The sequence below is a fragment of the Marmota marmota genome, unplaced genomic scaffold (assembly GCF_001458135.2).
Source record: "Marmota marmota marmota unplaced genomic scaffold, marMar, whole genome shotgun sequence".
Classification (NCBI taxonomy): Eukaryota; Metazoa; Chordata; class Mammalia; order Rodentia; family Sciuridae; genus Marmota; species Marmota marmota.
The window spans coordinates 7,402,686-7,428,307 of record NW_025999941.1 but is presented as its reverse complement, the minus strand read 5'-3'; the positions used below and the strand labels follow the sequence as shown (position 1 = coordinate 7,428,307).

At 38.6% G+C, this 25,622-nt stretch overlaps 1 protein-coding gene and 1 pseudogene across 25 annotated transcripts in view; one reads left to right on the top strand and one right to left on the bottom strand.

The window, feature by feature from the left end:
• Erc2 (ELKS/RAB6-interacting/CAST family member 2) overlaps nucleotides 1-25,622 on the bottom strand; it is an 877,829-nt gene that overhangs the window by 682,176 nt on the left and 170,031 nt on the right. The gene's annotated exons all lie outside the window — the stretch shown is intronic.
• Nucleotides 6,904-8,088, top strand: LOC125616255 (annotated as a pseudogene).

Genomic DNA, 25,622 nt, shown 5'->3' with positions numbered 1-25,622 from the left:
TTTTTAGGTCTTTAGGGAATAGACCAAGAAGGGGAATAGCTGGGTCAAATGGTGGTTCCATTCCCAGCTTTCCAAGAAATCTCCATACTGCTTTCCAAATTGGCTGCACCAATTTGCAGTCCCACCAGCAATGTACAAGTGTACCCTTTTCCCCACATCCTCTCGAAATCTCAGTGTAGTTTAATTTGCATTTCTCTAATTGCTAGAGATGTTGGACATTTTTTCATATATTTGTTGATCAACTGTAATTCTTCTTCTGTGAAGTGCCCGTTTGGCTCCTTTGCCCATTTGTTGATTGGGCTATTTGGTTGGTGTTAATTTTTTTTTGAGTTCTTTATATATCCTGGAGATTAATGCTCCATCTGAGGTGCTGGTGACAAAGATTTGTCTCCCATTCTGTAGGCTCTTTCTTTTGTTTCCTTTGCTGTGAAGAAGCATTTTAATTTGATACCATTCCATTTATTGATTCTTGATTTTACTTCTTACACTTTAGGAGTCTTGTTAAAGAATTCGATTCCTAAGCCAACATGATGGAGATTTGGGCCTACTTTTTCTTTTAATAGGCACAGGGTCTCTGGTCTAATGCCTTGGTCCTTGATCCACTTAGAGTTGAGTTTTGTGGCTGCCAAGGATTTTAAAGCAATTTCTTTCATGTCAGTAATTACAAGAGTCAATTTCATCTTCTAAATTCTCATCAAGGACTTTGTTCCTTAGTTGGAGATTTCAATGCAAGGTACCAACCACCTCAGTTTACAACGAAGATAATAAGTTATACTCAGAGACGTCCCTTTTTTCCAAATGTCCTCTTGTACTTTCAGATAAGTGCACTCTAGCACTATATTTTATGCAAGAAAATCCTTTCTTTCTTCATATCAAGTCATATGCAGAAGCCTAATAGAGCAAACAGGGCATCCACATTACTCTGGATCAAACAGAATAAGGTGACCAAATGCCCTAGCCTGTCAGGTCTTATTCAGTGGCAGATCCTAACTCACCCCAAGAACTCTAAAATTCCCTCAGGACACCTTTAAAATATACTGTCTCTGATGCAGACCAAGGGTTGGCAAACTTTTTCTGTAAAGGGCCAGATAACAAACATTTTCAGTTTTGTAGGTCAAATCATGTACTGCAAATACTACATTTGGCTGTTATAGCTCAAAAGCAGTCAGATAGTTTGTAAACAAATGGGGATGCTAGTCCTTCAATGAAATTTATCTACTAAAACAAGTACCAGATGGATTTGACCCAAGGGCTAGAGTTTGCCAACCCAAATCTAGAGACGTAGTTTTTATCATTTCTTGGTTTATGTAATGTTTAAGATGTAGAAACAGAACATATTGCAGAAAATACCTAAAACTGCATTTGTTTCAACTTGAATTTTTATTTATTTTCACTTTACCCACAATATTTACCAAAGTGGTTCAAATATGAAAATCATATCTTACTCATTCACCAGGGGGCTGTTTAGGAACTTAAAACTATGTTTTTCTCCATAAATCATGATCATCTCAAATGTAATCTTTCACACATGGTGAATTTTAAATCTGAGAAGATGTATTGCAATCCTACATATCAATCCCACCCCCCCTCAAAAAGTTGTGTCTCATACATATCTCATGAAAGTAGGTTTTGCCCCTATTTACTCAAGTGTAAGTAGCTGATACTGAAAAATGGGGCAGAATCAAGAGTGTTTCCTTAGAATAAACATTGTACCAGCATGACTGGTGATACAGTAGGTATGGGAGAAAAAAAAATCGGGTTTTGTAGTAATTTTTTATACAACATCCTAGATGCTTCCTAGGATATTAATATATATTTATAGTTTATAATTATGTTTCACATCAAATCATATTATATCATATTATACACCATACTGATAACAATCAGGGTCTCTACCCTAAGGGTTCATGGAAAGGGGTGCCCAGAAACCATGCTGTATTCATATGGCCATTCCCCAAAATCTAGGCCTGACTGGAGCGAAGATGAAAACTGACCCACACTGGACTCCTCCCACATTCTAGCAGGGTCCATAAGAAGTAAATTCAAGATTATGGCTTGGCAAATTTTATCACATAGGCAGATGCAGAAACAGCGGTACTCAGAGCAGCAGTGGAACATCTTGATGGTTCTCAGGTTCCCACCTCCAGTACTTCCTCAGGACCAGGAACATCCAGCACTTGGATTCTACAAGTTGCCTTGTCAGGAAAAACTCTTTTCTGATTAAGCTAGCTGGGGTTTCTAAAAAACAAACAGAGTCCAAACCTCCACATATATTTATTTCCCTGTCTCTATTCTCATTCCACATTCCTAACCACACTGCTCAGTCTTCTCCAGAGAGAAAGCAAACGTGCTTCATTAGTTTGATCTGCAAGTGAAGAAAGCAAGTTCTTCTAAAACTTGTGTGGAACCCTCAAGAAACTACCCCTGTATTCATATACCCTTAGACTCTTGCAACTGGCAAGCACCTTTTTATAGATAGCTGATGAGAATAACAGATTTTACATAAAAATGGAAAAAGTTACCAAAACAGGTAAAAGACTGAATGAAATGTAACCAACAAGATGTCACCTTAATTTCTGTGCCAAAAGAAACAATTAAAAAACAGAAGAACATCACAAGTGTGCCCCACTCCTGGACTGTCAAAACACAACAGCTCCTGAAGACTTGCTATAAACTCAGGTGGTCTCTTTGTCATCTACCCTGCAGCTGTTGAGCCAGGCCAGCGCTGGAGTCAAGCACTGCTTACAAAGTTGAAACATCCTTTCCCCAGGCAAACTGAAGATGGCAAAGCCAGAATGTGTCTCCAGTAACCAAGCTCCTGAACTTGTTATTGACCACTGTGCTCTAACACATGCCCATCTGATCTCTCTCCATCTCCCCTATTCCCTGTCCACTGCACCCCACACCCTACTCAGAATCAATCTTCTTTTCTCTAATCCAGCATCCTGTTCCCAGACCAGAATGCCAATTTGGTTATGTCCCACCATTATACAAAACCTTTAGTGGTTTCCTAAAGCTCTAGGATAAAGTCTTGACTAATCACCATGGTCCACAATATCTTACAAAATCTTTCCCTTCTGCTCCTCTTCATCCTCACAAAAGCTTCTCTCCATCTTGTCTATTCTGTTCTAGGTATTGTAGACCTAATTAATTCAGTTCCTTGTTTGCATTATCACATTTCAAGTGCTTAAGAGTCGCCTGTGACTATGGCTTCCATATTATGTCCCCTCCTACTCCTTGTTATGTGACTGGAAGGGCAGGAGCCACATCGACCCAACATCCAGCACCATATCTGATACAGAGCAGACACTCAATAAAGGTGAGATCTTGGGAACCCTTAAATCTCAGGCAGAGCCATCACAAGTGAAGTTCTAGTGAGCTTCAACAGTTAACAGGATGATGGCAGGAACTTCCAAAGAGAGTTATTTGACTAAAAATAGGTTAAAGAGGCTGCTGAGGAAACTGTATATTTCATCAGTATATTTTTGGCAAAATGACTCTTTTTAAAATCAGGTAGTATAAAGGTCAAACACAGTGTAACATCATGCTAGCCTCCAGTTTTATTGGGGGAAAAGATGCCCAAATGGGGCTGGGGTTGTGACTCAGCAGTAGACCGTTTGTCTGGTGTGTGTGAGGCACTGGGTTTGATCCTCAGTACCACATAAAAATAAGTAAACAGAGTAAAGGTATTGTGTCCATCTACAACTAAAAAACAAAAGTTAAAAAAAAAAGATGCCCAAATGCAAAACTGATACTTTAATTTCATTCTTTGTTTCTTCTAGAAATTAGTGTATAGTCACCCTTGTCACCTACATTTTGTTAAACATAAGATTTAAACTCATATCATACCATTTAATCTCATTTCCAAAATGAAAATCCAATCTGATCATCCTTTTGACTTATACAAATTTTAGTGGCCAATTTTAGTCCCATCTTAGTCCTAATATGAATATCCTCAGGTAAGCAGGAATGTTTAGTAAGAAAATATTCCAAAGACTATCACTTCTTCCTTGATCTCACATATAGGAGTTGCAACATAGAAATTACAACTTTAGATGTTTTCACAGTCACAAGCTGATTACCCTAAAGCAAAATTATCTTTTTAATACCTACATAGAGACTGGCCACAGAGGAAGCACTTTCAGAACAAAAAGTAGCAACAAGAGGCCAGTTTGGCATAGGACTCCAGGAAACAAATTTCCATTCATTTTATGGCCTTTCAGGTAGAGAAACCCTTCTCACTCTCAGGCTTATGAAAACTTACAAGATAGTAAATTAAGTTCAAAACTACTTTTATTTTTAGTCTACTTATTCAGCTTTTGATTTTCTCATTTACAAGCAAGTAAATGAAATCAGCAAGATGGTGAAAGAGGTCCCAGTCTTCTCTTTCCCCACCAAGAGCAACAATTAAGCAGTTATCCATGAACAAAGGTGACTCTGTAAGTGTTTAAGGATTCAATTTAAGTAGCCACAGCAAAATAGTGAAAGAAAAAAACATGAGGATAACCACACAAAAAGAGTAGGAAGAACAATTTCACTTTGCCTGCATTGCCCAATCCCCCAACCCAGCACAGCTGGACAGGTGGAGGGAACTCCTTGTTTGAGCACACCCCTGCAGAGAAAAGAAGGGCAAAGTACACAGCCAGCCTCCCTAGGCTTTCAGGAACCTGCCCAAACAACCAGCTTCAGTTCCACCCCACCCAGCTCTCTAGGAGGACGGCACAGCTGAGGTGTCTGGAGACAGTGGGAAACAAAGAAGATGGATAGGCTCTGTCAATATCAGTCATGCAGAGAAAGTCACCATGACCCCAAGTGCCCTGCTTGGCATAGGACTCCAGCAGACTTCTTCACTGAAGACTTCAACAGCCCCCACACACTCCCTGCAGCTTTCACCACAAATTGGTGAAGGCAGTGTCTATAATTTAGGACCTTCACAACTTGTTCTGCAAGGCCCCAGAGCAGCTTTCACTTCTGAGGAAACCAACTTCCAGCAGAGCAGCAGCAGACTCCCTGTAGCCTTCACCTCTCAGGGCCACAAAGTTGTTGTTGTTTTTTCCCCCCACCTTCACAGTTTCTAGATATCTGCACTGTGCTCCCAGGAGCCACCCAGAGCTGCTGGAAAACCACTGCTGCAGTTTTCCCAGGCTAGGAATGCAACACTATAGTCTCCCCCAGGTGCCTGACCAACCACCACTCTCCCCGCTTCAGAGAACTAAGTGAACTGCTTTTATCACAAGTACCCAAGCCCAAGGTTCCAGCTAAACAGCTCCAAGTACCTGACCCACCATCATTCCTCCTGGGCCACCCCTCCATGAGTGTTCTGATCCAGGGGCGGAAGGCACTTTCAAAATATGTGCCTGCAAACAATCCCAGGAGGAAAAAAAAATGCTTATAATCAATGTCTAGAACCCTCAAGCTGTCTATGTATATCTATATGACTTGATCCCTACCACCAGCTCACAGTTGGCTTCTGCAGTCATGTGTATCCAGGCTTTCAGTCCCCACTGCCATCTGTTCATTCACAGTCAGCCCAGACCCCCTGCCTCAGATCTTAGCCCTTGTCACTGTGCAAGAAACTGTAGCTGGTCTCTCCTGCTACACATGTATCTGCAACAAGTTCCAAAGTGAAACATATACATATGCCTTAGGCCTCTACTACTGGTGGACCCAGCCTCTGGCTCCTAGACCCACAGGTAAAGATGAGAATCCCAACAGCTTCTACCTGAGCCAGTGAGACACAGTGCCTCCCTGAATTTGGAGCCACCATATGTCCTCATACTTGTTGCTCTGAGACAATGAACCCAAAACCATAGTGCACCCTAAGGTGCCTCTCCACCACGTCTCTCCCTATAAGGGACAGTCTTTCCTTATTAACCCATTCCATAAAGTCTGGAACAGACGACTGACTGTTTCTTCAAATGACACTTCACAAATACAGAGGTCATAAAGAATCAGGGAAACCTGAAACCACCAAAGCAATACAATAAGCTTCCAGTAACTAATCCCAAATAACTGAGGACCCATGACAAAGAATTCAAAATAATGGTTCTAAAGTAATTCAACAAATTACAAGGGAACATAGATGCACAATTTATCAAAATCAGGAAAATAGTAAAAGAACAAAATGAGAAGTTAAACAAAAAGATATAAAATATGAGTAAGAACATAAGAGAAGTTTTAGAGCTGAAAAATGCAATGATTGAACTAAAAAATGCAAAGAGTTTCAACAGCACATAAATTAAGCAAAAAAAATGAAAAGCAAACTCAAAACCTACGCTACAATGATGCTTAGGTATGTGTGACAGATCACTTGGAATCATATCTTCAGAGGAGAAAAAAAAATGAAAACAAATGAAGAAAGCCCTGGGATATATGGGACAACACAGAAAGCAAGCATTTATGTAATTTAGGTTCCAGAAAATAAAGCTTAATGAAATAATGGCTGAAAACAAAGTTTCATATATGTACACACAGGTACAGGAAGCTCAGAAATCTCCAGTAAAACTCAACCCAAAGAAAAGTTCCCCTAGACATATTATAATCCAACTATCAAAAAATCAATGATAGGCGTGACCTAGATATGTTGACACAAGATGACAGGACTCTTACTGTACATTCAGATCAGGTCTGGACTTGGCCTTCTAGGATATCACATTTGCTACACTACAGTGATGCTAAGGTATGTGTGACAGGTATTTGGTTCACTTAAAAACACAAACTGAAGTCTTACCATTTCTCACTGGGTTTACGCTTTTTCTAAGGCCTGGATGTTGGTGCACCAACTTCCTTATTCCTGATCTTCCCTGCACCAAGAGCTGAAGTAGATTGTGGCCCACTCACTTGGTTACTGATACAGGGTGGCATCAGACAACTGGTGACAGGTCCCTGGGCAAATAGTATGAGATGGGATGAACATCAAAGGACAAGTGTGATGTCTGCTACTGTATGGAGAATGGCTGGCAGGCCTGCATTGCCTTAAAGGTGCTACAACTCAATGAAGAATTCCAGCTTTCCTATTCCAATTTGCTTGATATGGGTGTTTGACCTATGCACAGCCCCAGGCAGCTGGCAGCTGGAGCCAGTACTAAGCCAGAAGATCAGGAGCCAGGGGTCTGGCCAAGTGGTAGCTGTGGACTTTCAGGCTATGATTCTGCTACCAGGTGTGATACAGATCCAGGGGATATCACCCAATTTTCTACTGCCAAGGAAATCATCCAGTACTTTGAGAACTGTCCTGCAGACATAGTGGTATGTGATAGGGCCCTGATGTCGCTGGCCTCTATAATGTGCATGAGTACATGCAGGTCACCTGGCATTTGGTTCCTCCTAGCCACTCTGAACATTGCTAAACATGTCTTGAAGCCATTTCTTTGTAGCCAAGATATTGTGAGGCCAAGATGTGAGACTGCTCTACAGCCAGCTAAAAGTCTTCTTCTCCAGCATGCTCTGAGCCAAGCCCAGGGGCACCTATAACTCCAGCATCGAGACCTTTGCTGTCTGTCAGGGTTATGACCTTCCTAAGGGCTTATGCCAAACCTGACCAAAGACCCGATAGACCATTAGAATGATTTTAACCAACTGAATGGTCCCACTCACATCACTGTGCCTTTCATGATCTGTCAGGATGTAGGCACCTGTGATCTGGATCGCAGTTACCCACTGGATGTGGAAGATGGCTCTGCATACAAAGTGCACTCCACCCACACACTACCCATGTCACTCCCATACCAGAAGGCCTGCACTTAGAAAAGGAGTAGCTGGGGCTGGGTTGTGGCTCAGAGATAGAGCCCGCGCCCAGCATGAGTGGGTTTGATCCTCAGCACCACATAAAGTAAAATGAAGACATTGTGTCCACCTATAACTAAAAAATAAATTTTAAAAAAATTGTTTAAAAAAGGAGTAGCTGGCCAAGGAGATCTGCCCCCAGGACTGCTCCATCACTAGAATGAACATACTACCCAGTCCCTGGTCAGCCCTTACTGCCACACCCTTCTGGTCCCCAAGATGGAAGACAATGAAATGAACTGTTCAACTTAACACGATAAACTAGCAAGCTGATAAAAAATTAGAAGCTGCCGCCTGTCAGGAGAGGCAGAACTTCAGTTGATGAACTTTTTTTCAAATCTCAACAAGGTCTGAACAAATAAGCCCAGTGTGGAAATCTACAACAAACCCCACAAGGACAACAAGGAAAGAAACAGTGCAGAAGTCTTCTGCAATGGAATGACACTTTCTTGAACTTGTGTGAGGACTTGCCTCTTACCTAAACCTCTCTTGGGGTATGTGGGGGAAAAAAAATTATATTTACCTTTAATGAGGTAAATTTTTACATTCAACTAATTCTGAAGGTCACATTTTCTAGGCAAAGGATTCTCTTAGTTGGTAATTTTTTCTTTCAGACCTTAAAAGAGTTCATTATACAATAATAAAAAGGTCAATTTATCAATAGGATATAACAATTGTCAATATATGCATCCACAAAAAAGCACCTAAATAAAGTAAATATGAACAGATCAAATGGGAGAAATAGCAATACAATAAAAGTAAGAAACTTCAATATTCTACCTTCAAAAATGTTCATTTTTTTTCTTTCTGTTCATTCATTTTCTTTCTGTTCATTCAGGCAGAAAGGTCAATAAAGCAACATTGGACTTGAATTGTACTTACCAACAAATGAATATTGCATCCAATAGGAGCAGAAAATTCATTCTTCTCAAGAACATGTGGAGTGTTTTCCAAGATGGATCATATGAAAAACCACAAAATAAGTCTTACAAGGCATCCAAATTGAAAAAAGAAGAAGAAAAACTCTTCCTTTTTGTATATGACATAGTTCTATATGTAGAAATCTCTAAAGACTACATTTGAAACTGTTAAAACTAATAAATGAATTTGTTTAAGCCTCAGAATACAAAATCAATATGAAAAAATCAGTTGTATTTCTTTAATCAAGAATGAAGGATGGGAATAGAAAAGACATTAGAATGAATCTGATATAATTTTCCTATGTGCCTATATGAATAAAACCTAAGTGAATCCCTCCACTGTGCACATCCACAAGAATGGGATGCTAATTAGAGTAAGATATAAATATGCATGCAGAATTTTATCAAAGTGGATTCTACCATCATGTATAACTAAAAAGAATCAAGAAAGAATACCAAAAAATGTTCTACCCAAAAATGAAATGAAAAAAAATAATCCCATTTATGATAGTATCAAAAAGAATAAAATATTGGGCTGGGGATGTGGCTCAAGTGGTAGCGCGCTCGCCTGGCATGCGTGCGGCCCGGGTTCAATCCTCAGCACCACATACAAACAAAGATGTTGTGTCCGCTGAAAACTAAAAAAATAAATAAATATTAAAATTTAAAAAAAAAAAAAGAATAAAATACATAGGAATAAATTTACACAAGGAAGTGAAAGATCTGCATACTGAAAACTATAAAATTGATGATGGGAAAAATAAAGAAAACACACAAAAAAAAGAAAGATATTCCATTCCTTATTTATGGATTGGAAGAATTAACATTGTAAAAATGTAAAAACGCAAAGCAATCTACATATTTAATAAAATCCCTACGAAAATTCTGAAGTCATTTTCACAAAAATAGATAAAAATTCTAAAATTCATATAGAGCCACAAAAGATTCCAAACAGCCAAAGCAATCCTNGGGGGGGGGGGGGGGGGGGACCCAAAGTTAGAAATGTCACACTTTCTGATTTCAAATTATACCACAAAATTATAGTAATCAAAACAGTATGATATTGACATAAAAACATACACAAAGACCAATGGAACAGAATAAAAAGCTCAGAAATAAACCAAATGATACATGATAAACTCATTTTTAATATGGGCATCATATAAACGGGGAAAGGAAATTCCCCTCAATAAATAGTACTGGTAAAACTGGATATCCACATGCAGAAGAATGAAATTGCACCTCATCTTACACCATATACAAAAATCAACTCAAAATGGATTAAAGACTTAAAAGACAAACCAAAAACTGTAAAATACCTAGAAGAAAACAGGCGGAAATCTCTTTGACATCAATCTTGGCAATGATTTCTTCTATGGGACACCAAAAACAATGGCAACAAAAACAAAATAAGTGGGACTACATCAAACTAAAAACTTCTGCACAAAAGGGCTGTGGATGTAGCTCAATAGTAGAGCGTTTGCCTTGCATGCATGAGGCCTTGGGTTCGATCCTCAGCACTACATAAAAATAAATAAATAAAAACGAAAATATTGCGTTCATCTACCAAAAAAAAAAAAACAAAAAACTTCTAAACAATTAACAAAATGAAAGGGGAGCCTATGTAATGGGAGAAAATATTTGTGAACCATATATCTGATCAGAGGTAATTATCCAAAATAAATGAGGAATTCATACAACTCAATAATAAAACAATTAATTCAATTTAAAATGGCATTTCTCCAACAAAGATATAACAATTGCCTATAAGTATATAAAAAGGTACTCACCACCACTAATCATCAGGGAAATACAAATCAACACCAGAATGAAATTTCTTCTGTTGTGATTTAAATGTGAGGTAACTCCCAAAATGTGTGAGATAACACAAGAAGGCTTAGAAGTGAAATGATGGGGTTGTGAGAGCCTTAACCCAATCAGTGAATTAACCCCCTGATGGGATTTACTGAGTGGTAATTGAAGGCAGGTAGGGTATTACCAGAGGAGGTTGGTCACTGGGGGGCATGTCTTTGCGATACATATTTTTTATCTGGCAAACGAAGTCTCCATCTCTGCTTCCTGACTGCAATGCCCTGATCCACTTTCCTCCACCACATTCTTCTACCATGATATTCTGCCTCACCTCAAGCTCCCAGGAATGGAGCCTGCTGTCTATGGACTGAGATCTCTGAAACTATGAGCCCCCAAATAAACCGCTCCCTCTCTAAAATTATTCTTGTCAGTCTTTTAGTCAGAGAAAAAAAAACTGACTAAAACATCTTCCTTTTCCTGTTAGGATGGTTATTATCAAAAAAGACAATAGATAACAAATATTGGTGAGGATACGGAGAAAAATCATGCATTGTACACTGCTGGTGGGAATGTAGATTCCAATCTACATTCCGTAATTAGAGGCTACTAAAGAAATTAAAAATAGAACTAACATTTGAACCAGTGATCCTTCTTCTGAATATATGCCCACAGGAAATAAAATTCCCAACTGATAAAGGTATGTGCACTCTCTTGTTCCTGCAGTTTTATTCATAACAGCCAACACATGGAAATAGCCAGTGTCTGACAACAAATGAATGGCCGGGCACAGTGACATACACCTAATCCCAGGGGCTCCAGAGGCTGAGGCAGGAGGATTACAAGTTCAAAACCAACCTCAGCAACTTAGTGAGGTGCTAAGCAACTCAGTGAGACTCTGAATCAAAAACTAAAAAGGGCTGGGGATGTGGTTTACTGGTTAAGCACCCCTGGGTTCAATCCCCAGTGCCAAAAACAAAAAATGAATGAAAATAGACATTGTGAGATACACACAAGTGTATGCACACATAAATACACAATGAACTATCAGCCTTGAAAAAAGGAGATTCTGCTAATTAGGACAACATGGATGAACCTAGAAGCCATTAGACAAAGTGAGATAAAGCAAATATGGGGGAAAAAACATTCTTGTGTGGAATTTAAATAAAAAAATCAAATAGTAACAGAATGGAATGATAGTTACAGTGGGAAAGGGAGATGGCATGTGAAGTGGGGAGACAAAGATCAAAAGATACAAAGCTGAAATTATGTAAGATGAATACATTGAGAGATCTACATGAAGTATATGGTTCCTAACATTATATGCTGGTAATTTTCTGAGAGAGTAGGCTTAAGGAACTCTTACCACAGGAAGGAAAGAAGTTATGTGAGATGATATGTTAATTGTTTAATTGTAGTAATCACTTTAGATGTATATGCATATTAAAACACTATAACTGAAATTTATACAATAAAAATAAATAGTACATGTATAAAAAACAAAACATGAAATTTGTATTTTATTTATTCTAACCCCCATATGCCCTCAGAAATTATAAACTTAAGTAATTTTCAGTATACCATACTAATATAAAATTTCTAGTTAATAATTCACAAAACTAAAATAGCTTTTAATTTGTTACAACTGTTTTATTTATTATATTCTATTAATCCTGATTGGTATAAGTGACTTAACTTCCCTACTTAATCTTACTCACTAATAACTTTTAAATTTCAATAAAATGTTGAAAAACAAAAATTAGAAGTTCTGACAATTAGATAAAGTTTACCCTCCCTCAGTCTAATAAAATAGGCTGAAGGAAATATCTTGCTGTAAAAGTTTTAATTTTCACCTGCCTTCCTATAGGCTATGTAGTAAATGTTAAAGTAATATTTTCAGATTCAACACTAAAATGAAAACAAAGGAAATATAAGTACCAGTATCTTGACTAACATTTTAAATACACAAGATCCCAACAGCTTGAATAAAATTCTGTTACACAACTAGATATAATAAAAGGTATCTGAAAAGATTTCAGAATTCCAAGCACCATCTCCATTAAAAAGAAGTGAAGTCTGGTTAGCATTCTGAAGAATTAGATCCTTCCTGTTTCTCATCTCAAACTCAATTTGTGACAAACTGTATTTCACCAGGGTCAAAACCCACAAGGAGCTATCTAAACACACTGGCATCACAATTATCTACAAATCCTATTTTCGATAATCTAATCTAACATGCCAAGACACACTCAGTTTACCCATGGGCACATCTATTTAGATCCTAGTTACTCTATAAAATTCTAATAAGCTTGGCAATAACTCCCAACCCACAGCAAATTAACAGTCAAAAGTTGAAATGTGAGAGAAGTGCTTAAGACACAAATATTGTTAAGCCTGAGAGGTTAGCAGCATAGGAGGAATCAGGAAAAAATAAAGACACTGAAAGTAGACAGTAAAAGGTGATCATGTGGGACCACTTAGGAGGGAAGCAAATAGTCTATTCCCAAGACTATTTAAAAGCACCCACTCCTTCATGGGAAAGAATAATAACAAACACTGCTAATCTTGACCCTGAGCTATGAAGTAAAGGTTCCTATCTGCTCAGGCCATTCTCTGTTGCAAGAAAGCCTGAAAAAATTCAAATAGTTGTAATTTTTAAAGGTTTTCCTCAGAGTGGTTAATCATTTTTGAAAGTGTTAACACTTAAAGGGCGAGGCACTGGTCACTTGGGGAGTTGTCCTAGGAGGAAAGCTACTTTCTCTCACTCCATCAGTTAATGAAGCACTGCATATGGACACTCCACATTGGAAGCCGTCCCAAGAAGAGCATTCCAAAGTCAGCTATAACAACAAACAGCAGATGTCCTAAGGAGACACAGATATCTCCTCCCCACCCTAAACCATTTTAGGGTTTTAGGGGGATAAAAAAAAATGAGTTACCAAATAAGCAGCACAGTCAATTAGTTAAAATCTATATTTCTCAATTTCCAATGAGAGCACAAAGACACCTTAAAAAAAAAAAGATAAATCATTCTAATTTTTACAAGGGGAAAAAAAGGAATCAAATAAGTTTCTCCTTGAATAACTGCCAGGCCCACAGGCAGATCTTCCATAATAAGATGATCAAACCTGAAGAATTTCCCCAAAGGAACAGATACTTCCAAATTTCCATTTTAAAACAAGCATATTATTACTGTTTTTTTCCAGTTTTAGAATGTGGATATTTGTTAAACATTAAATTCTATAATGTAGGAAGAACAGCTCATGTTCAGGGTGGGGTCATATGACAGATGGATACCCCCAAATTACTAAAATCCATCAAGTTAGCAAAAACCAAGTCTGAGACATCTGGCTGAAATGCAACCACCATGGCCAAGTCATTGTGTTTCCACCGACACAGCAGGCTATTTGTCTGTGTTTAAAAGTTCCTCTTCCCCCCTTCTAGAAAGACTTTGAGAAAGACCCAAAGCTAAAGACAGGATCTAAAAGGGCCTGGCACTTTCTTCTCACATTTTCTTTACCTCCTGAAAAAGATTAATAGGAAAGCCACATTCTCATCCAAACTGGGCAGAAAACAAATAACAATACCAAAGAGAATGAAGCAATCCAGTGAGTGGTTCACACCTTATCCTTTTCTAGTCTCTACCAGCACATGCAAAAATAAGGTGACCAACTCTTCCCAGTTTGTCTAGGATTTTCCTAGTTTTAATTTAAGTCCTGCATCCTGGGAAACTCCTCATTCACAGACAACTGGGGTGACTGGTGATCTTTGGAGGAGCAATGACATTCACATATCCCATGAGCAACACCCAGAGATGTGGTTATTATACATAACCCCTTGGGAAACACAAATTGGTCGGAGCTAGGATCAAATCCCATCCCTTCTGCTTCCCACTAATGTGAATGTATTCCCTCTAAACCTCAGTTTTTCCATTCACCCATAAGACAGCAATAACAAAAGAAACTTCCTCAGGGAATTATGAGAATTAAATATGATCATAGGCTCAAACTAAACTTTCAGTTATATAATATATCTAACAGAGTTCCTATTATTTCCATTATCATTATTACATTGTAATCATATAATTTGGTTTTAACACGTTTTTTTTCAAATCTTATGACCTTAACTATTATTAAAAACAAACTGTCCCCCGACCACTCACAACTTTATCCATATCAGTTAAAAACCCTGCTATAGTCACAGCTATAAAATTATACCACCACCAAAATCATCATCATCATCATCATCATCATCATCCAGGAAAGACCCACTTTTTTTTAAACATATCTTTTTTTGTATACCTCTATTTCATTGATTTATTTTTATGTGGTGCTGAGGATCGAACCCAGTGCCTCACACATGCAAGACAAGCACTCTATCGCTGAGCCACAATCCCAGCCCCAAGACCCACTTTTTTGCAATCTAGTCAAAATGACCAATTTTGGCACATCTATTCCAAAGTAAGCAATTCTAAGTGTTTAGTGCTTGAACAAAAAAGTATATTTCCTCCATCTCATTTCCTATTGGTAACCATGTTCTCTCTACTGTCCTACCTATTAAGAACCCCAGTACCTAATCTACCAATACTATTGCATCTCATAGGCCAAGTTGAAACTACCATTTTCCCCTACTTGGTTACTATTCAGAAGCAATTCATGTGGAACTGTAGATTCTCTAGAAAGACAGGGAATAAAAATGAAAAACTGCAAAACATAGGTAAAACGTCAACCTAAGACCTAATACTAGGCAAACAAAAATGCTCTAGTGTCTGTTGTGTTCTGCAACAGACACTAGTATGGCAATATGTAAATCAATGGATGTGTAACTGATGTGATTCTGCAATCTGTATATGGGGTAAAAATGGGAGCTCATAAAAAAAAAATGCTCACTTGATCAGTACTAAGTTATATAAACTGTCCTTGTGTCCAACAAGCAAAGTCCTGAAGAACATCATATGCATTTCACGTACAAGACTGGTAATGCTCTCCCTATCTCTCTGGCACAATGCCATGTCACTCACCTTCCTTCACAGTACCAATCTTCAACCAGTCTGAGCCAATGAAATTCTTCATTATATCTTGACTGCTGTATGCTGCTCCTATGATAGTTAAACTCTCCCATCTCTTAAATGATTTCTCCTTTACTTGGGAGGCACTGTCAGTAGCTTCAAGATGAAAATGATATTCAAGGATACCCCTTTCATGGAAGATTCTTTTTTCATATTTGTGAAATGTGAAGGTTAAACAAATTTTATTTTTTTCATTGCTCTTGGCTATATTCATTCTTCTGGGACATTTATTTGTATGTAGGCACCATAGTAAAGCTCCAAAAGAAAGGTTAGTTGGCGGGGCTGCCACTAATGCATATGGCCCCTTTGTGCAAATTACAGAAGAAAGCCCCTTCCCTCAAGACATTTTATTTCCATCTGCCAGAACACTGCTACAATATATTGATTTTGCTAGAATAAAGGTTGGTGTTGCCATATTCTAGCACACTGTCATAATATATGTACACAAATTTATGATGTTCATGATATAAATGGCACCCTCTAGAGTTTGCAGTATTCAATCTACACAAGTATGTATTCTGACTCTACATGACATCCCTTTATATTAGTAGAATCGGAGAACTTCAGATAAACTAACTAGACTCATATGTTACTTAATGAAAGGATATGTCCTCAGAAACACATTGCGAGTCAATTTCATTGTTAGGTAAACATCATGGAGTGAACTCACGCACAAAATAGGTGGTATAGCCTACTACATACCAAGGTAATATGGTATAGTCTTTTGCCTGAAGGCTACAAAACTGTACAACATGTTACTATACTGAATGTTGTAGGCAACTGAAACACAATAGTAAGTGTTTGTGTATCTAAACATCTGATAACTATGATATCACTAAGCAATAGGAATTGCTCAGTGTCATTATGATCTTATGGGACCACTGTCATATATGTGGTCTGTGATAAATCAAAACATTATTATAATGCCCATGACTATAGTCAAGATTTATACAAAAATTGCCCTGATAATATTCTGCATGTATGTACCCATTTTCTATGTTATTCTTCTAATTAATTTTGCCAAAAAAGGAAGATTGTCTTTGTCAGATCAGATTATTAGCCCAAAGTCATAAAAGTTATTCTTGATAAATCGGAAAGAGAAATACATGCTACACTAAAGCAATGACATGGTGGGAAAAAGAGGAAAGGGGGAAAATATGGAGTTCTGGAGCAATCAATTTATTCCCAAGACAAAAATATTTATCCTTATCTTAACCAGAAAATTTTACTAATGGTCACAAAAATAATCACCCCATTTCAAAATCCAGTTGCATAGGAATAAAGTTTATCCTACAAGCTGCTTCTTCCTTAAATGGCTTTTGCTTTTAGCTGCCATCAGCTTTACTTTTCCCACCTTTAGATTCTGGCCTTTAAACGAGATCATTGAGAATTCACAAAGCTCAGGATAATGAGTTTTCCAGAAAGGGGATCCCAGTGTTCCAAGCAAGGGGGGGTGGGGGGACCAGACCATGAGAGCCACAGCTTGAAGAAGTAGATGATTCAAAAATATATCTGTAAACAAGCAGATTTTTTATTGCCTTCTCTACTTGCAGAGCACTAACTCAGACATATTGCTTTTCCTCAGCCTCTTATATCATCATTACAAATAAGAGTAAGTCCAATATGGCCAAGAAAAACAGCTTTATAAAAAAGACAGAAACAAGCCCAACTGAGATTCTAATGAGGGAAGATTTCCCCTCTCTTTGCTTCAACTCCATTCCCTCCTTTTACTCTCATAACACAGGTTTCCTTAGTCCCATTTTACAGAGGAGGAAACTGAGTCCCCAAGAGGTGAAATGACTTGCCCAAGGTCATATCCCTATTAATGGTAAGCCATGCCTGGCTTCAAAGCTCTTGCCACACTGCTCTAGGCAGAGCTTTAGGTCAAAGTTTCTCAAACTTTCACAAGTCCACAGGACTGCTGCAGAACTTTTTATAATGCAGACCGAGATTCCAGTGACCTGGGGCCTAAGCTGCTGCAGTTCTGGCTCTGGGGAGATTCCAATGATCTGCTGGGTTCCAGACCACACTTTAGATCAGTGTTTCTCAAGAGGGAATGATTTTGTCATCCAGGGAACATCTGGCAATAACTGGAGACATTTTTAATTGGCAAACTTGGGGCATGGAGTTAACAGTACTAGCATCTCTGGACAGAGGTCAAGGATTTTTTTTTTTTTTTTTTTTTTTTTTTTTTAAACATCCTCTAATGCACAGAACAGCCCTCAACACCAATAAAGAACCATCAAGCCCAGAATGGCAACAGTGCTACAATTAAGAAATCCTGTTCTAGAGGATCCAAGTTCATTTAAACTTTTTCCAAAGCTGCTGAAGTTTTGTAGAACTGCACTGGGGTCAAAGGTAACTCCCATGTTCAAAAATTCTCCTTGAACTCTGATAGAAATGCTGATATCATGCAACCAATGGCTAGCCTATAATGAAGTTAATTTCCTCACAAATAGTCTCCCACTGTACTAAAGAAAATCAAATCAGCTGGTTACAAACTGGGGTTTCAGAAACTTCCCACAATTTCTGCAAGGTCTTTGTTTCTTAGCACTGGAGGTCACAATGAAAAGAAAAAAGATAAGATTATTTTTAGATACAAATTTTCTAATTTCCTGTTTAGACAGCTCAAACTCTACTGTGTTGACCAGGATCACATGAAACCATCTTTTATTATGCAGCTTTAGCTATTGCTACCCACCATCAATATCATGCTGGGATATTGCCATACTCTGCTCCCAGCATCCACTCAATCCTCAGACTCAATAAAGAAACCCGTCATTCATCTGGATCTTTACTATTCATAGAACCAAAACGTTAGTTCATGTTTAATATTTTTTATTAACCCCACATTTTATTGTGGGATTCACAGAATCTTTAAATGACATATTGTATGATAAAGTATATGCTTTAGGAAAACTATAAGTCTTAATATAATTTGAGTAACTCAAGGTTTGGTTAAAATCATATAGCTTCTTATTTGGGGAGGTCAAAGAATAGATATCACATCTGCTAGTGTATCAGCCTTCCAGGCCATATACCCCTGATCCCATATTTCCTACTTATTTGTCAACAAACTTCCCAATTCTACAGACTCAGCCCAAAAATCCCACCTTAACACAATCCCCATAACAGGGTCTCCGTCATTTCATTGCCCCTCTGCAGACATAGTTTAGATTTAAAAGCTCTTCATAAAACAACTGAATAAATGAACGTGTCCTTGAAAACTCAGCTTTTGGGGTTCTCTTTTCTCTCTATAAAAGTTTCCTTCTTGGTTTTTCTCACTGTGTGCCTTCTTCCTTCTTTGTCCCAAGTACAACTTATCACAGACACTTCTGCTCCCTGCATTCTTTACATTCTTAGTTATGGTTCCTACTTCAAGGCATCCTCTTGAATTCCTTTTCCTGTCTGTACCCACTGTCATCACCTTAATTCAACCTCATGAACAGTCTCCTAGACTTTCAAAACTAACTCCTAATTGATAATTACAGAATTATAAAGACCAACATGGGGGCCAGTTATGGAGAGAGTATGAGTTATAACTGTTCCCTGAGAAACTCTGGACTTGGAATGGTGTTATCAGCCCCACCCCCAGCTGTCCCTTCTTGGTGTACACAAAGAAGGTAGTGTCACCTGATGGTTAGGAACACAGGCCTTTGACCACCTTGATTGTGACTCCCTTTGAGGTACTAGTCAGAGTAGTCCACTTCCCTCTCAGTTTCTTCATGTGTTACCAGGGAAGATTAATTGGTTCAACAGCTGCTGTGAGGATTAAATAAATGAGTTACCACATATCAAGAGTTTAAAACAGTGCCTGGCACACCATAAAAGATCAATAAGTTAGCCATGTTGACAACAATAACAACCCACTTAAGCCAATATCCCAAAGAATAATTCAAACTGGTATGATCACCAGTCATTAATGAAACGATAAAATACCACCATGAACTCCATGTATCAATGTTCTAAGAAGGACATGGCATTGTCTCTATCACATTCAGAAAAAGGCAGGACCTGAGTACCATTATGAGAAGATATCAGAAGGTCTAAAGTATGAGAAATTCAGCAAAATAATTCACTGATAATCTTCAAGGTACCAAGAATGATAAGAAATAACTAAGGAACCCATGGAGAAAATATGGAGACCATGGGGAAATGACAACCAAATGTAACACAGGATCCTAGAATGACAATCAAAGGACACTGATAGAAAAATCAGTAAAGTTTAAATGGGGCCCTTAATTTGGTTATGGTATTCTACCAGAGCAAGGAAAACTGGTATCTTCTTGGTTCTAATAATTATACTTAGGTCGTGCACAATATTAAGATGGAAACAACAGGAGAGAGACATATGGAAGCTCTGCATTATTTTTGCATATTTTCTATAAGTATAAAAATAGTTAAAAATAAAAAATTGATCCTTCACAAAAGGTAACCTGTCCCAGAGATTATCCCTCCCTAGAGGGAGTTGTAAAAGTTGTTAATTAATGCACCCAGGGCCCCCTTCCTGCCTGGATCACTCTACCTTGGCCCCTCCAGCCCATCTGCTTCTCCCCTTTTGACCATCCACCAGAGTATCTCTTGGGCCTAGTCACTTACACAGGAATGAGAGAGATAAGGGTGAAGAGAGCAGGAGAACAAAGGCAGCTTAAGACATATAAAAAGGCAAAATGGGCTGGGGCTGGGGCTGGGGCTGAGCAGTAGCACACTTGCCTTGCATGTGTGAGGCACTGGGTTTGATTCTCAGCACCACATATAAGTAAATGAAATAAATGTCTATCAAGAACTGAAAAAAACAAATTTAAAAAAAAAAGGCAAAACACCCTCACTTCTTGGGATACCAGCTATGGCCCCCTTCTTCCTCCCAAAAGAAGTCTATATTACCCCTTTTTAAATAAACCTTGCTTTCTATGCTTGCCTAGGTGCGCTTCTCCAATGTTATATTTCAACATGTGAGGCAGCAGGACTCACCAGTAACCAGCAGTATCCCTACTGAAGATATGACACTGAAGACTGAAAACAATCTCTGCTGTGGGCTGAGGTTGTAGCTCAGTGGTAGAGTATTTGTCTTGTACATGTGAGGCACTGGGTTCGATCCTCAGCACCACATAAAAATAAAATAAATAAAGGCATTGTGTCCATCTACAACTTAAAAAAAAAAATCTCTGCTCAAAAGCTATGCAGTCTAGGTAGGAGGCATATCAATAGTAATAAAAACAATGTGCAAGGTGCTGGCAATATTAAAGATGAGAAAGGTGTGATTTCTGCTCTCATAGAATATATAGTTTTGAAAGGATTATATATATAAATTGGAAGACTAAAACATTGAGCATTTACAACATGCCAGGCTCTATATGTATATAACACGCATTACACGTAGGTTTAATTTTCAAGCCCTGTGAATCAGATATCTATCACACAATATAATCATAACATACTGAAGAAGGTTCACTTTTATGAAATGTAACTGGGATGGTAGAGAGGTCACCCTTGATTTCTCTCAGCTCAGAACAAACACTGCACCCCCAACAAGTGACCTATAAAATACCAACAGGCCAAGTTTGATCCTGAAGACAGAAATCTGTAGTTTGAAAAGGGACCGTAGACTTGCTTGATGAGATCAACTGACAGTGAAGCCAAATCTTGCTTATCCCCTCCTCATCTTTCTTCAAGGAAACATAAATGACATTTGTTGAGCCAAGCCCTGTGCAAAGTGCTTTACATAGGTCATCTCATTTGAGACCAAAGAGTAAACTTGCACAGGTGGATGCAAAGGTTGTTCTGGAGGCAAAGAAAACTACTGATTGAAATTCTCCTAGGCCAGAAGTCTCCTGTAAATTTCCTTAGCATTCTTAGGTCTCTTGCAAAAGTACAGCACAGCTATTATGAATAAAACAAAGATAATTAACCCCATAAATCAATGCAGATTAAAAACACAAAGGAGGGGCTGTGGATCAGCAGTAGTGCACTTGCCTGGCATGTGTGAGGCACTAGGATCAGTTTTCAGCACTGCATATAAATAAATAAAAATAAATATCTATCAACAATTTTAAAAAAATTTTAAATTTAAAAGGATCTAGCATCTTGAGAGGCTGAGGCAGGAGGATCATGAGTTCAAAGCCAGCCTTAGCAAAAATGAGGCGTTAAGCAACTCAGTGAAACCCTGTCTCTAAATAAAATTCAAAATCGGGCTGGGGATGTGGCTCAGTGGTTGAGTTACCCTGAGTTCAATCCCTGGTACCACCCCCCCCAAAAAAAAAATGCACAAAGGAAAGAAAATAAATGAGGTTAAAATAAGGAGGAGAAATCAACATGTTAAGAGAAACAGTAAGATTTTAAATGAAGTCATAATAGGAACCAGATGAGAAACTTAAATTTTAAAAAAAATTTCAAAGAAAACAAACCAAAAAGAGGAGGAACCAGTAGGAAAAAAATGATTAGAATTATTTTATATTTCTATGGAATAATAAAGAGTATACTGGGCTAGGGTTGTGGCTCAGAGGTAGAGCGCTCGCCTAGCATGTGTGGGGCACTGGGTTCGATCCTCAGCATCACATAAAAATAAAGATATGGTGTCCACCTATAACTAAAAAATAAATATGTATATATATATTTAAAAAAGAGTATACTGGTTCTCACTTCAAAGTTAATTTCCCTGTGAGGTCTCAGGCAAGTTACTTCACTTCCCTGATTACGTAATATGACAATGTCAACACCAACACCTCAAAGAGCTGTTCTGAGTAACAAAGCCCAGCACTGAGCTCCACCCCAGGAAGCCTTCTATTTAATGATGGTGGTGATGATGATGATTTATGATGTTAACAGCATCCACCAGGACCTCCCAAGATGTGATTCCATGAAACTTCCTCCATCAGTATGATAAGCCCAGCAATTCTCAGACGCAGAGTGCCACACATATTCCCAGCGAGGCAGCTGTGGTTTCAGAAAATGCAGTTGTTTTGGCCATTCTCCTTCGATCTTCTACACAAGCATATTTGTGTCTAAAGGGCAGCAAAATAAAGAGCCAACAAACAAAGATAATCACAGCCAAGAAAAAAGGGGAAAGAGAGTGAGTTTTTCAAAAAATATTTCATGTCCTCTGGAGAGGCTGTGTCATTACATGCCCAACATCACCACGCTCAACACAAGCATCCTCAATTCTCCACTACCCTCCAATTATCCCTTTACTTCTAAGGGTTGTTTAGGAGGCATCCAAATACTACACATTGAAAACTTAACAGGCACAAACCTCAATGTGTCTCAAGTTTCCAGTGTGCAATTGGCAAGGACTCGATCATTGTGTAGTATTCTGTCTTTTAAAGCAACCAAAACTTGAGTCCTTAAAAAAATCAACTAAACCTTGACAGGCATCAGAAAAGTATTGCAACAGACACCACTGGCAGTAAAACTGGAAGGGACCATGAAGGCAGAGTGGAATATCTACATTAAGAGTCATTTCTGCTGTCTAAGGCACACTCAGACCTTGCAATTTCCTTGCTGTGTTGATTCTACCAGAATGGCACAGGCCTATGCCACGTTCTATAAGAACGTCACCTGGCAATGCATTCCTATTTGGATGTGAATGGGAAAAGCAACATTTTATGGAAGATCATTTGTCTAAACAAGGATTAATTTCTAGTATACTAGGTGATGAGGGTGTTCTTGACACCAGGAATTAAATTAAATCAAGGAATTAAATTAAATCGGGATGGGGAGGATTGCAACTTTTTAGAGAATTTTTTTTTTCTTTTTAACCTGGGGTGCTTTAACCACTGAATCACATCCCCAATCCTCTTTAATTTTTTTTTTCCTGGAGACAGGGTCCCCTAAGTTGCCCAGGCTGGCCTCAAACTTGCGATCCTCTAGTCTAAGCCTCCACAGTCTTTGGGATTACAGGCATGTGCCACTGCATCTGGCTTACAATTGATTAATTTTTATTTTTATTTTTGTGGTAGTAGGTATTTAACCTAGGGCTTTGCACATGCTAGGCAAGTACTCTACCTCTGAGATACGCCCTAGCTCTGCAACCAATTTTTTTTTTTTTTTTTGTCTTTGATACCAGGGATTGAACCCAGGGGTGCTTAACCACTGAGATACATCCCCAACACTTTTTATCTTTTATTTTGAGACAGGGCCTAGTGAGAGGTCTAAGTTGCTTAGGGCCTGGCTAAATTGCTGAGGCTTGCCTGGATTTTCTATCCTCATGCCTCAATCTCCCAAGTAACTGGGATTACAGGTGTGCACCACCAGACCCAGCTTTTAGATATATTAAGGCTGAGGAGATATTAAAAACAAGAAAAGAAAAGCAATACTTAATAGACTTAAAAGAAGCTAATCTTAAGAGTGGCAGCTAATCTCCCTAAACAGACTTCTGAGAAGGAGATGTGTCAAGTGTTGATAAACTATTTCCTTGGTAAATGACCACTGGCCCTGGTGTGCAGCACTCAAAGAACAGAGAACCCCTGCCACGAATCTGAGATTCTCTGCAAGGAAAGAATTCTGCTCCATTAATAACTTTTAAAATCATGCACTAACTAATTCATGGTGGCAGTCCAAATCCTCCCATCAAACTTCATTATGCAATCAGGCAGAGTTCAAAGATATATGCAGAGGAAAGAGAAAAACTCAAGTCTACAGAAAATTGGTGGGGAGGGGTAGGGAACAAAATCCTGCAAGTTTTAAAGTGAGGAAAGGAAGCTGAAACTAGAGGACATGGTCAAGTGGGTCAAAAAAAATAAAGATTTTGATTGCATAAAAAGCCACACATGAGTTCAGATTTTAATGTGATACACATTAATACTTGCTATTTTAATATTTGCCTTTACTTGAGATGTAGTAGGATTCTGCCTGAGGCAAGATTTTTTAATAGCAATAATAAAAATACTTAATGGTACTTAGAGCAAAGCACGTGTGGTCATGTTTTAAAGAAGGAAAGGAAAAGGTAATTCTGAACATCTGTACTACATTTCCACATGATAAAACCACTATACTCCAAAATTATCTTGAAGTTTGATGGTCTGGGGGGGAGGGTGGCAGTTCACATAGAGAAATGTTTATTCAAAAAACAAAGTGAGACTCAAAAGCCATTTTGAGGAGAATGGGGACAGCAACCTTTACTGTAAAATAAAATTGTCAATTAATAGCATGTCTGGTAGTCAGAAAGTAAAGTTTATGTATCTTCTCAGGTCCATAATTATTGCCTCCATAAATACTCCTGAGAATCAATATCTTTTATTTTCATAAAGTCCCAACCTTCCCACACAGTAGCTCAAATCAAAAATACTACCCTATCACCTCCCTTAGATTTCTTTTCCTGAATTTACCTACATTTTCTGAGAGGCTAGGAGTGAAGCAGGGGGCAGTTCCCGCCCCCTCTGTGTGTGTCTGTGTAAGTCTCTGTGTACTCTTTGTGTGTGTTCGTGTCTCTGCGTGTATCTATGCCTCTCTCTGTGCCTGTGTGTGTCTGTCTCTCCATATTTCTATTTCTGTGTGTCTCTGTCTCTTCTATATGTGTCTCTGTGTGTGTCCCTTTCTCTCTCCTCTGTCTCCCCTCTCTCTCTCTCTCTCTCTCTCTCTCTCTCTCTCTCGCTCTCTCTCTCTCTCGCTCTCTCTCATACACACACACACACACACTCACACACCATTTCTGGTTTTCAGCTCAAACCTCCACCCCACCTCACCTCAGGACATCCGCTTCCTAAATTCAATCCCCTGCAATTAGTCTTTGGGTCAAGAAGTACAGCAATCTTCTTGACTTTCTTCAGTAAAACAGTTTCAAGCAGGTGTGGCTAGGAATTTCTGTACTTGCCCATGGCCATAGACCAGTCACCAAAGGATGTGTCACGCACTCTTCACCAGCAGTTCACAATTGATTTCACCCCCCAGGAGATATCTTGCAATGGCTGAAGACATTTTTATTGTTGTTGAAACGGTTTAGGGAAGGGTGGGGTTGCTACCTGAATCTTGTAGGTAGAAGCCCTAGATGCTTTTAAACAGGATACAAAGCAATAAAATAAGGGGGGGGGGGGGGCCTTACAACA